The 10,959-nt window shown below is 39.2% G+C and overlaps 1 long non-coding RNA gene across 1 annotated transcript in view; it reads right to left on the bottom strand.

Annotated features, from left to right (window-relative positions):
* Positions 1 to 1,074: 1,074 nt before the first annotated feature.
* Positions 1,075 to 10,959, bottom strand: part of LOC138990749 (uncharacterized) — an 86,832-nt gene continuing 76,947 nt past the window's right edge. The window contains exon 3 of the long non-coding RNA XR_011466850.1: positions 1,075 to 1,343. This is a non-coding gene — a long non-coding RNA (uncharacterized lncRNA). The remainder of the gene's footprint in view (positions 1,344 to 10,959) is intronic.

The raw sequence follows: 10,959 nt of genomic DNA, 5'->3' as shown, positions 1-10,959 counted from the left end.
AATTTTACCAAACAGGCACTCCTAAATTGTTTTATGCCAAGAACATATTTTACTATCTACTGAAGCCTATGGGCCATTTGTCAGGATAATGTCTGCAAATGCTCAAGACAAAACATACGAACACAAAGAAAACAAATTATGTTCAAATATAAATTACCAAAATATTTAAAATATTTGTGATATAGTAATAGTGCTTACTTGTTAAATAAATAAGAACATTTAGCAATAAATCTATAAACTACCACAATTTGGGGCCTCCCTGGTGGCTGAGTGGTAAAGAATCCACCTGCCATTGCAGGAGATGAGGTTTCGATTCCTGAGTTGGGAAGATCCCCTGGAGAAGGACATGGCAACCTGCTCCAGTGTTCTTGCCTGGGAAATCCCATGGACAGAGAAGCCTGGCGTGCTGCAATCCATGGGGTCACAAAGAGTCAGATACTACTCAGCAACTAAACAACAACAAGTAGTAAAGAGCATGTTGATACACCTGTAGTAACTGTATTATGAGATGAAAATCTGTGTGAGGTCTATTGTTGATGAAATGATAAATATTGCTAACACTTCTAAGGTGTGTTGCAAACGTTTATAATAGAAAGAAATTCTATATTTCAATTAGAAGTTATTGAAGATGTAATCTTTTTGCCTTCCAATTTCCTAGTGATCTGAGGGATCACTTAGGTATCTAAGCATTCAAATTAAAAGCCCTGTGATAAGGTGACAGAAACAAATTCAGTTGAGCCACCCACCCTCTCAGCAGACAAGCAAATGAATGTATCTCTTCAAATCCCTCACTTGGGAAACTACAAGTTTATGTTAACCATTGCTCATAATATTTGAAAAAAAAAAAAAAGTAGATCTCATCTAAATGTATACACCATATTTATTTTTCTATAAACTAAACTTCAAATTCAAGACTCTATACAACCAAGTTGGTAAGAAACCGCATATCATTCTTGGTGTTTCTACCCAACCAGCTTGGGAATCTTTTGATTCCAAGTTCTTCCTCAGTCTCACATCATACAGGAGGGGCTCTCTGTGTTGATCATCTGTCCACACAAGCTACCCATATGATATCCACTGTTCCTCTCTGATGGCTTCCTCAGGTTCAGTGGTTCTCTGTTGCTTGAGACATAGAAACTTTTCTTTATAAGTCTGCTGAAGCTTTTTCTTGCTAAAAGGTATCATTAGCTATTTCTCTCTAGAGACATCAACCTTCCCATGGTTGGTCATAGCCGATTTCCTCCAAGGCTGTAAAGTCCAGAATAGACTCCATTTTTTTTTTTGGTCACGCCACATGACATGCAGGATCTTAGTTCCTTGACCAGCGATCGAACCCGTGCTCCCTGCAATGGAAGCATGAAGTCTTAACCACAGGACTGTCCCCAGACTCCCTTCTTAAGTGGGAAAAAGGAAGGAAGGAACTACAGTAGAAGGGAAAGTTAATATTTAAAAATATTATCCAGCTACATATTTCTAAAATTCCACTTTGGAATCAACTTCAGAAAAATGTATGCATTTGATATAAAAGCCAATCTCTTAACTACACAAAAACATTGTAATTTAATCAAAATTGTCATTATTCAATTTGCTGTCCTACCTTATTCATCAGATTTTATTCCAAATAATTTTAGGCTATTGGCAAATATAACATCCATTCTCAGTAGGCAAAGAATTTCAACTCTGAGAATATTAAAAATATGCATGAGGACCAGAAGTCCTTTCTAATATGACTCAAAATCCAAATGTAATAAAAGAAAACATGAGTAAATTTTACCTCATAAAAATGAAAACCATATGCATGGGATTAAAAAAAACACCATAAACAAAGTGAAAATATACACAAGATACTGGAACAGGTTTACAACAAGAGGGGGCTGATCACCATGTCTAAAAAACTCGAAGAATTGAAGACAGGAAAATGCCAACTCCTCAATGGCGAAAAAAAGTCAAATAACAGGAACATACAGAAAGGCAAATGACCCTTAAATATAATACAAGATTTTCAATCTCACACATAAGAAGAAAGCAAATGAAAACCCCACTGAGGGATATCACCTTCTAGCCAATAAGGAACACTGGAGTGTGCAGCCATTCCCTTCTCCAGAGGGTCTTCCTGACCCAGGGATCAAACCCAAATCTCCTGCATTGCAGGCACATTCTTTACTGCTTGAGCCACTAGGGAAGTCCATATTTATAATGGAATATTACTCAGCCATAAACTGAACAAAATTTTGCCATTTGCAACAACATGGATGTACCTGGTAGATATTATGCTTAACGAAATAAGTCAGAGAAGCACAAATACTTTATGTTATCACTTATATGTGGAATCCAAAAAGACGAAAGGAATGAATATAACAAAACAGAAACGGACTTGCAAATACAGAGAACTAACCAGTGGCTACTGATGGGGAGAGGAAAGGGGTGAAAAGAGAAAAGGAAATAATTAGAAGCAGAAAATCATGAACTAGTCCAGAGAAAAATAATAGAGGAAACATTAACAACAACAAAAAATATAGACCAATATCTCTCATAATCATAGATGCAAAAATTCTCAATGAAATGTTAGCAAATTAAATCTAGTAGCATATAAAAAACTATAGCACACAGTTACCAAGTGGGGTTTAATCTCAGAAACTCAAGGTTGTTTCAATATTTGAAAAATCAATGTCATTCACCATTTTAACAGACTAAAATCAAAATGTCATATCATTTCAGCAACTACTGAAAAGGCTTTTATTTAACAAAATCCAAAATCTATTCCTGATAAAAATTCTCAGCAAACTAAGAACAGACGAAAATGTCCTCCACCTAATAAAGGGCATGTATAAAAAATTTATAGCAACATTTATAGGGGATGACTGTGTAAAAAAGTCCCCAAAATACATATTAAAATGCTTTGATAAAGTTGTAGGAAATGACATCAATACACAAAAATTATTTACATTTTTATGTGTGAGCAACATATCAGAAAATTTAAATTTTTAAATATCTTTGACAATAGCATTTAAAAATATGAAAAATTAGTGACATATTTGGCAAAAGGTAGGTAATACCTGTGTGCTGAAAACTATAAAACGTTGCTAAGAGAATTTTTTATTTTTTAAAAATTTGTATTGGAGTATAAATTTAAAGAAGATACAACAAATGGAGAAATGTACTGTGTTCTTGCATCAGAAGACTTCTCATTGTTAAAATATCAATTCTTTCCCAAATTGATATATAAGTTCCATGTACTCCCAATCAAAAGACCAACAGGATATGGAAATACAAAGAACTGAGTATGGCTGAAACAAGTTTGCAAATGAATGAAAATGTTAAAGAATATACACTTTTTAATTTCAAAAATGTGTGTGCTCACTCCTCAGTGGTGTCTGACTCTCTGCAGCCCCATGGACTATAGCCTGCCAGGCTCCTCTGACCATGGGATTTTTCAGGCAAGGATACTGGAATGGGGTGCCTTTTCCTTCTCCAGGGGATTGTCCCAACTCAGAGATCAAACCCCTGAGTGCTGTGTCTCCTGCATTGGCAGACAGATTCTTTACCACTAGTGCCACCTGAGAAGCCCTCAAAGATCTCGTAAAGCTACAGTGATCATTACAATGTTATACTGGATCCAGTGAGACAAATCAGGAGAATGGAACACAGAATCCAGATATAGACCAACAAACACATACAGTTTAGACTGATTTTTGACAAAAGTACAAGGACAATGCAATGGGAAATGGATAATCTTTTTAATAAATGGTGTTGGAGTAATGGGGAAGCCATTTGAGGAAAAAAATGAACCTCAACACCATAATAAAAATTAACTTGAATCCTAGACCTCAATATAACTGAAACTATGAAACCATGAAAAGAAAACACAGGAGAAAACTGTAATGATCTTGGGTTTGGCAAAGGTATCTTAAATACCAAAAGCATGAATTATAAAATAAAAAAATCAACAAACAACTTCATCAATATCATAAACTTTTGCTCTTCAAGAATTGTTAAAGTGAAAAGTCAAATCATAGACTAGGAGAAGATATTTTATATATACACGCATAGAAATCGATTTGTAAACAGAATATACAAGAAGCACAACTCTACAGTAAGACAAGAAATCCAGCTAAAAAGAGACAAAAGACTTAAATAGTAATCTACCAGAGAAGAGAGATTTGGAGAACAAATAATGCCATGAAAAACTAGTCAAGATAATTCCTCACTAGGAAAGCACAAATGAAAACCACGACATGTTACAACATATAACTTCCGCTGCTGCTTAGTTGCTCAGTCATGTCCAACTCCTTGTGACCCCTTGAACTGGAGCCCGCCAGGCTCCTTTGTCCATGGGATTTCCCAGGCAAGAATACTGGAGTAGGCTGTCATTTCCTTTTTCAGATCAGGGATGGAACCCATATCTCCTGCATTGGAGATTTTTTACCACTGAGCCACCAGGGAAACCTCTGGAAAAGTTTGGCAGTTTCTTAAAAACTTGGATATTTACCTACTATATAACTAAGTTCAATCCCAGGTGTTTACCCAAGAAAAATAAAAGTATAAGTCAATCTATAGACTTATACACAAATGCCCATAAAAGTTCATTAACAATGAAGAAAACTCTGATGTCCATTAGCAGGTGACTGGATCAACAAATTGTGTTATACCTATGCAGCAGAACACTATTCAACAGTTAAGAAGGTTCAACTATAAATACACATGATAACATCAATGAATCTAAAAGCATTCAGTTCAGTTCAATTCAGTCGCTCAGTCGTGTCCGACTCTTTGCAACCCCATGAATTATAGCACGCCAGGCCTCCCACTCCATCACCAACTCCCGGAGTTCACTCAGACTCACGTCCATCGAGTCAGTGATGCCATCCAGCCATCTCATCCTCTGTTGTCCCCTACTCCTCCTGCTCCCAATCCCTCCCAGCATCAGAGTCTTTTCCAATGAGTCAATTCTTCACATGAGGTGGCCAAAGTACTGGAGTTTCAGCTTCAGCATCATTCCTTCCAAAGAAATCCCAGGGCTGATCTCCTTCAGAATGGACTGGTTGGATCTCCTTGCAGTCCAAGGGACTCTCAAGAGTCTTCTCCAACACCACAGTTCAGAAGCATCAATTCTTTGGTGCTCAGCTTTCTTCACAGTCCAACTCTCACATCCATACATGACCACTGGAAAAACCATAGCCTTGACTAGATGGACCTTTGTCGGCAAAGTAATGTCTCTGCTTTTGAATATGCTATCTAGGTTGGTCATAACTTTCTTCCAAGGAGTAAGCGTCTTTTAATTTCATGGCTGCAGTCACCATCTGCACTGATTTTGGAGCCCAAAAAAATAAAGTCTGACACTGTTTCCACTGTTTCCCCATCTATTTCCCATGAAGTGATGGGGCCGGATGTCATGATCTTCATTTCTGAATGTTGAGTTTTAAGCCCAACTTTTTCACTCTCCGCTTTCACCTTCAAGAGGCCTTTTAGTTCCTCTTCACTTAGGTTAAGTGAAAGGCACAAAATGGAACATACTACATAAGTTAGTTTCTATAAAACTTGAAAAATAAAGATAAACAACCTGCAGTGACAAAAAAGCAGGAAAGTGGTCACCTTACCTGACTGGGGGAATAAGCAAGGACAGATTGCAAAGGTCCACAGGACAATTTTTGTTGTGATGGAAATTTTTTGTATCTTTATTTTGGCAACAGTTTCACAGGTGTGCATATTTGTCATAATTCATCAAAATGTATAAATTTGATTTACTGTATGTAAATTATACCTTAATAAAGTTAATTCTAAAAAAGAAGAGATGTAGCAAACTATTAAAGAAAAATCATTTTAAAACTGAAAAGCAAAAGTTGAAAAACACTCTGAGCTGTTTTTATCAAAATATAAACTTGCTGAAGACAACTGTCAAAATGCCAATATATTTTAGATAAATCATAACATTGTGATTTGGGGGAGAAAAGATTCCCCAAGGTGACTATTTTGAGGACAAAACTATTGGAAAATTTTTAAACTATGTGGACACATTTATAGTCTACTCACTTTTTTAGGCATGTGCTTCTGTGAGTGGGTGAGTTCAAACACAAAATAATCAATCATCAGATCCATCACAGAATCAGACCTTAGAATCTTAATACCCGATCTTATCCACTGAAGTTCAAGGGTAATAAAGAGTCTGACTCCGTTTTTGATATTTGACTGCTGACAGTTTTCAAGCCCTACCACTTCCTTTTCCCCTTCTGCTGTACATCTGGGAAAACTGATAAGAAAGCCCACATGTGGCATCCTTTGCTGCCAGCAGGCAGTTCAAGCCACATAAGCCTTGACCCCCACACAGGGACCCTCATCCCACTCACCCCCTAACCACCATAAAACTACATATCAGTCTCTTCTCTTTGCTCTTTCAAGTCTTTTTTTTTTCTCCTTTACTGGACCAGCTTGGGAACCAGTCCTGATCTCCCTAGAAAGCATCATTATGTGAGCAATAAATCATTTCATATTCTCCTGGTGCATGTGCAGTGGCCTCAGTTTCAACATCTGAACCAAATTTAGTGGGGTGAAGTTTGGGAGAGTATAGCTTGTCTATGCAGAGTGATGACAACAATGAGCTATAGCTGATTTACTATTGCTGGTTGCAAGGGGTTAGCGGGGAGACACCAGTGTGACTGTGGCAGGCAGTTCCGAGAATGGTCCCCAGAGATCCTCACCTCTTTTTATTATTATTTATTTATTTGGCTGTGCTGGGTCTTAGTTGAGACATGCAGGATATTTAGCTGCAGTATGTGGGATCTAGTTACCTGATCAGTGTTCAAACCTGGGCCCCCAGTGTAGAGAGTATGAAGTCTTAGCCACTGGACCCCCAGGGAAGCCCCACTCACCTCTTGATATTCAAGTTTCTCCCTATACTTGAATGTGGGATGAACCTAGTGACTTATTTCTAATGAATAGAATATGGCAAAAGTGATGAGATGTCACTTCTAAGATTAAGTTACAAAAAGACTGACTTCTTTCTTGCCTCTCTTGCTCACTGAGGAAGCCAGCTACCAGGTTGTGAGCTGCCCCATGGAGGAGTCAATATGGAAGTTGATGCTCCCCCAGGAGAGCTTTCAGATGAGACTGCAGCTCAAGCCAGGACTCCTTTGCCGCCTTGTGAGAAGCCTTAAGCCAAAGCCATCAACTAATCTGTTCCCAGACTCTTGACACAGTAACTATGAGATAATAAATGTTTGTTGCTTTAAGCATCTAAATTTGGGGGTAATTTTGATATTCAGCAATAACTAATACAAAGAGTGAGTTCCTGAGTAGGAGAATTCCTGAAAAACAGAAATGATTGCGAATGAGAAAAAATTAGTGTCTCAGAGAATATTGGGAAGATAAAGAAAGGGTGCAAAAGCAAATTTTGAGTAATAAATTAGAAGCAGATGTTAGATTGACTAGAACAATATAGTTGGTGATGTTAGTTAGAGCAGCATCTGATTGCCACAAGTAACCAGGAATCACAAGTGACTTCCTGGTCTAAGAAAGTCAGTGACTACATACATCACTTTGGGAGTGAAGATGTCCTTTTTTTCCAACTGTCTTGAACCTTTGGTTGATCCTATAGGAACATCAAGGCATGAAGCAATTGCTTTGTTCCAGTAAAAGTAGTCAATGAAAACAGCCTACGTCAGTGCTCTTTCATCAAACAAGACCTCCTTTTCCTGACAGTGTCACAGAGAGAAATCTCACACTAATTATATCCCAGTCTTGACTACCTGTCATTGTTATTGACTGCCTATAAGAAATGAATGCGCTAAATAAGGTGAAGTTCGGTCCCCTGTTCCCTGTTTCAGTAGTGGCAAACCATCATTTTATCTGACATCATTTTTTAAATCAGAGTTTTCTTAAGTATCATCTGCAGAGACCTTCATCCTGCTATTATCCTGGGAAACTCAAGGGAGGGCATGCAATAGGGTCTTTGTCAATTTCTCTGTACTTCGAATCTCTCTGCATTATTACCAGCCATCACCTCCTCTTGCCTTTTTCAGAAGCAGTGGCAGTCTTCCACCTTCTCAGAGGTTGGCCCCTTCACTGGCTCTCTGAACCAGTTCCTGTCTCCCTTTGCCGAGTCATCAATCACCTCCACTCACATCTTCCTTCCTCTTAGTCTGTAAATCTTTCCACCCACAGACACCTTCTTCTACCACTGATACCCCTTCCAGCTACCATTCTGTATCTACTTCTTGACTTGTTTTTTTTTAAGACAAGAATATAGTTTGCAATTAATACAAGTTCCAGAACGTAAAAGTCTTATTAAACTGTAAATTTTCTATGGCTATAACAAAAGGAAGTGGGACACAGGCCTGTATAAAATATGACTGATTATAGCGAAAGAAAGAGTTACTATGACCACGACTCGTCCCTATGAAATGTCCGGTCCAAGTTTTAAGTTCTTCGGTGTCCTGGTGTTCGCAGCAAGTTTCCAAATGTCCCATTGTTCAGGCCCACTCTGTTTATCGAGGATGATCCTAGGATGAGGTATGGCTAATCCACCGTCAAGCCACTCAAGAAGTCCTTTGTCATAGTAACGTTCCATCATAGTGTCAGTGACCTTCCATATCACACACAGTGTTGTTAATATCATCTGAGCTGTCAGATAACCCATACCATGGAGTCCCCAATCAACAATTGTATGATTAGCTACAAACATTGATTTTTTTTGATTTGGCTTGACATTTGTCCCAATGAACAGGAGTATAAGTAAAGTTTTTATAAGTAAACCCTTTGTATAATGTTTTTTTATTTTTTCCTAACTCTTTCCCTAAAGTCTCAGTAGTATAAACATGGTTTACAGACAAAGAAAGGGCAGTAAATAATCCAAGCAATGTCCGAAAGTCTTCTTTTGGAGGCAGGCCGAAAGCCCAAGTTTGTCGGTTGACGTTTATGCATAATTTCTCTGGGCCCAGGCACAGTGGAAAGACTTCATAGCCTAAAGAAATGTTAATTAGTTTTCCTTTCTCCCCAGGGTGTGAAGGGAGGGGGCATATGTATAGAGTCATTAGTTGAAACGATTGGTCCTCTCTCTGTCCATTCGACCACCTGTAATAGAGGGGGTTTGGGTATTAGTCCGAGCTCTAGCAGGGGTGGGTGGAGGGGAGGTACAGGTCAAAAGACTGAGCATTGCCAGGAGAATGTATTCAGGACTCCGAGGCAATCCCCATTGAGAGACCAAATTTTCAGCTCGATTAGTAAGGGTTTTTATTTGTCCCCAAGTGGGGAGATCATAGGGGTGATGCTGCCGAGGGCAGTGCTTTCTGGAGATCTTTAGAGTGGACATAGCCCATACTGGAATTTCTTCTTCCTGAGGTTCTTGTTGTTTCATCTCCATTTTGAATGTCGGGGGGCCCCTTGGGTTGAATTGGCCTCAATAGGCCCTGGGGTCACTCTGTCCGAATCTGCCTATGTGTACCAAGCCCCACACTGGGCACCACTTGTTGAGGTCCTTTAATGGACCAGAACCTGGTGGTCCGGAGTCGACCAATAAGAAGGTAAAGGAGAGAGAAAGAGGCTGATATTCCTTGGCTTATGCAGAAAGCCAATAAAGCCCCTGCACAGGGCTTGCTCTGTTCACAAAGGCCTCAGGCATCCTTTCGATGGGGTGAAGGCACAGAGTGCCTTCTAGAGAGGGTCTTAGAAGCCTGGGCAGGAAAGTGAACACAGAGGACCTCTGTGCTCCAAAGAAATAGCCTGAGAGAGAGAGACAGAGAGAAAGAGAAAGAAAGCAAGACATGGGGACCAAAGTTCTGATGAAGCAAAGGGTGACTTCTTATGCATTCTTTAGCCTAGAGAAATCTGTTTTATATACCTACCATTTACCATACTGTATTCAAAAGCACCACTGCAAGCAGAATTACAGCAGGATGGATCCTGAATAGTGGCCAGTTCCGATGAACTTACAGACATGCCCATGATTCAGTCATTTTCATTCAGTGCAGAGCTATTCGCTGCCTACTGTGTGCCAGGCAGTGTTCCATATTTACTAGTAATTCATAAATGTGTCAGGAATAAGTGTCAGGGACACAGCAGTAAAGAAAGAAGATAGAAACCTCTGCCCTCTTGGAGCTTATGTTTCTAAGGTAGGAGGATAAACCAAAAAGGAAAACAAACTAACAATTAAACAAGTATAAAGTACGGCAGCATTGAGAAATGCTATGGTAAAAATAAAACAGGGAGGGGCCTACTCATTGCAACGGAAGTGGGAGAAATAGTGAGGCAGGATTTTATAGAGATGCTTTAGGGCACAATAGTTAGGGGAGAAGATTCTGGAGCCAAAGGACATAAGCTTTTATTCTCCTTCTCCCATTTTCTAGCTGTGTTCTTGGCGAAGTCATTCAACCTCTTGGTACCTTAGTTTCCTCATCTGTGAAATGGGAAGGATGTTAGAACCTACCACAAAGAGCTGTTATAAGGACTAAATGAGTATGAGTGTGTGTGTGTGTGTGTGTGTGTGTGTGTATGTGTTAGTCGCTCAGTCGTGTCCAGCTCTTTGAGACCTCATGGACTATAGCCCACCACACTCCTCAGTCCATGGGATTTCTCCAGGCAAGAATACTGGAGTGGGTTGCCATTTCCTTCCCCAGGGAATCTTCTCAGCCCAGGGATTAAACCTGGGTCTCCTGCATTGCAGGCAGATTCTTTACCATCTGAGCCACCAGGGAAGCCCCTAAATGAGCTCACCATATATTGAATATTTAGAACACTGCCTGAGTTCCCAGTAAGGGCTCAAAAAAATTTTAACTACTAACCCTATTATTCATTCAATAAATGTTTACTTAACACTCATTAACCTGCTAGATGCTATGAAGTATATTAAAATAATGAGATGCATTCCTGATCTCTCAAGAAATAATGTATGTGGACATACACAAAAGCATAATACAGGGTGGTATAAACCCTCCACTCTTTCAGAGGGAGACGCCAGCTCATATCGCC

This window comes from Bos mutus, chromosome 14, assembly GCF_027580195.1.
Source record: "Bos mutus isolate GX-2022 chromosome 14, NWIPB_WYAK_1.1, whole genome shotgun sequence".
NCBI lineage: Eukaryota > Metazoa > Chordata > Mammalia > Artiodactyla > Bovidae > Bos > Bos mutus.
The sequence above is the reverse complement of the archived record's forward strand: the minus strand, read 5'-3'. Positions and strand labels throughout refer to the sequence as shown.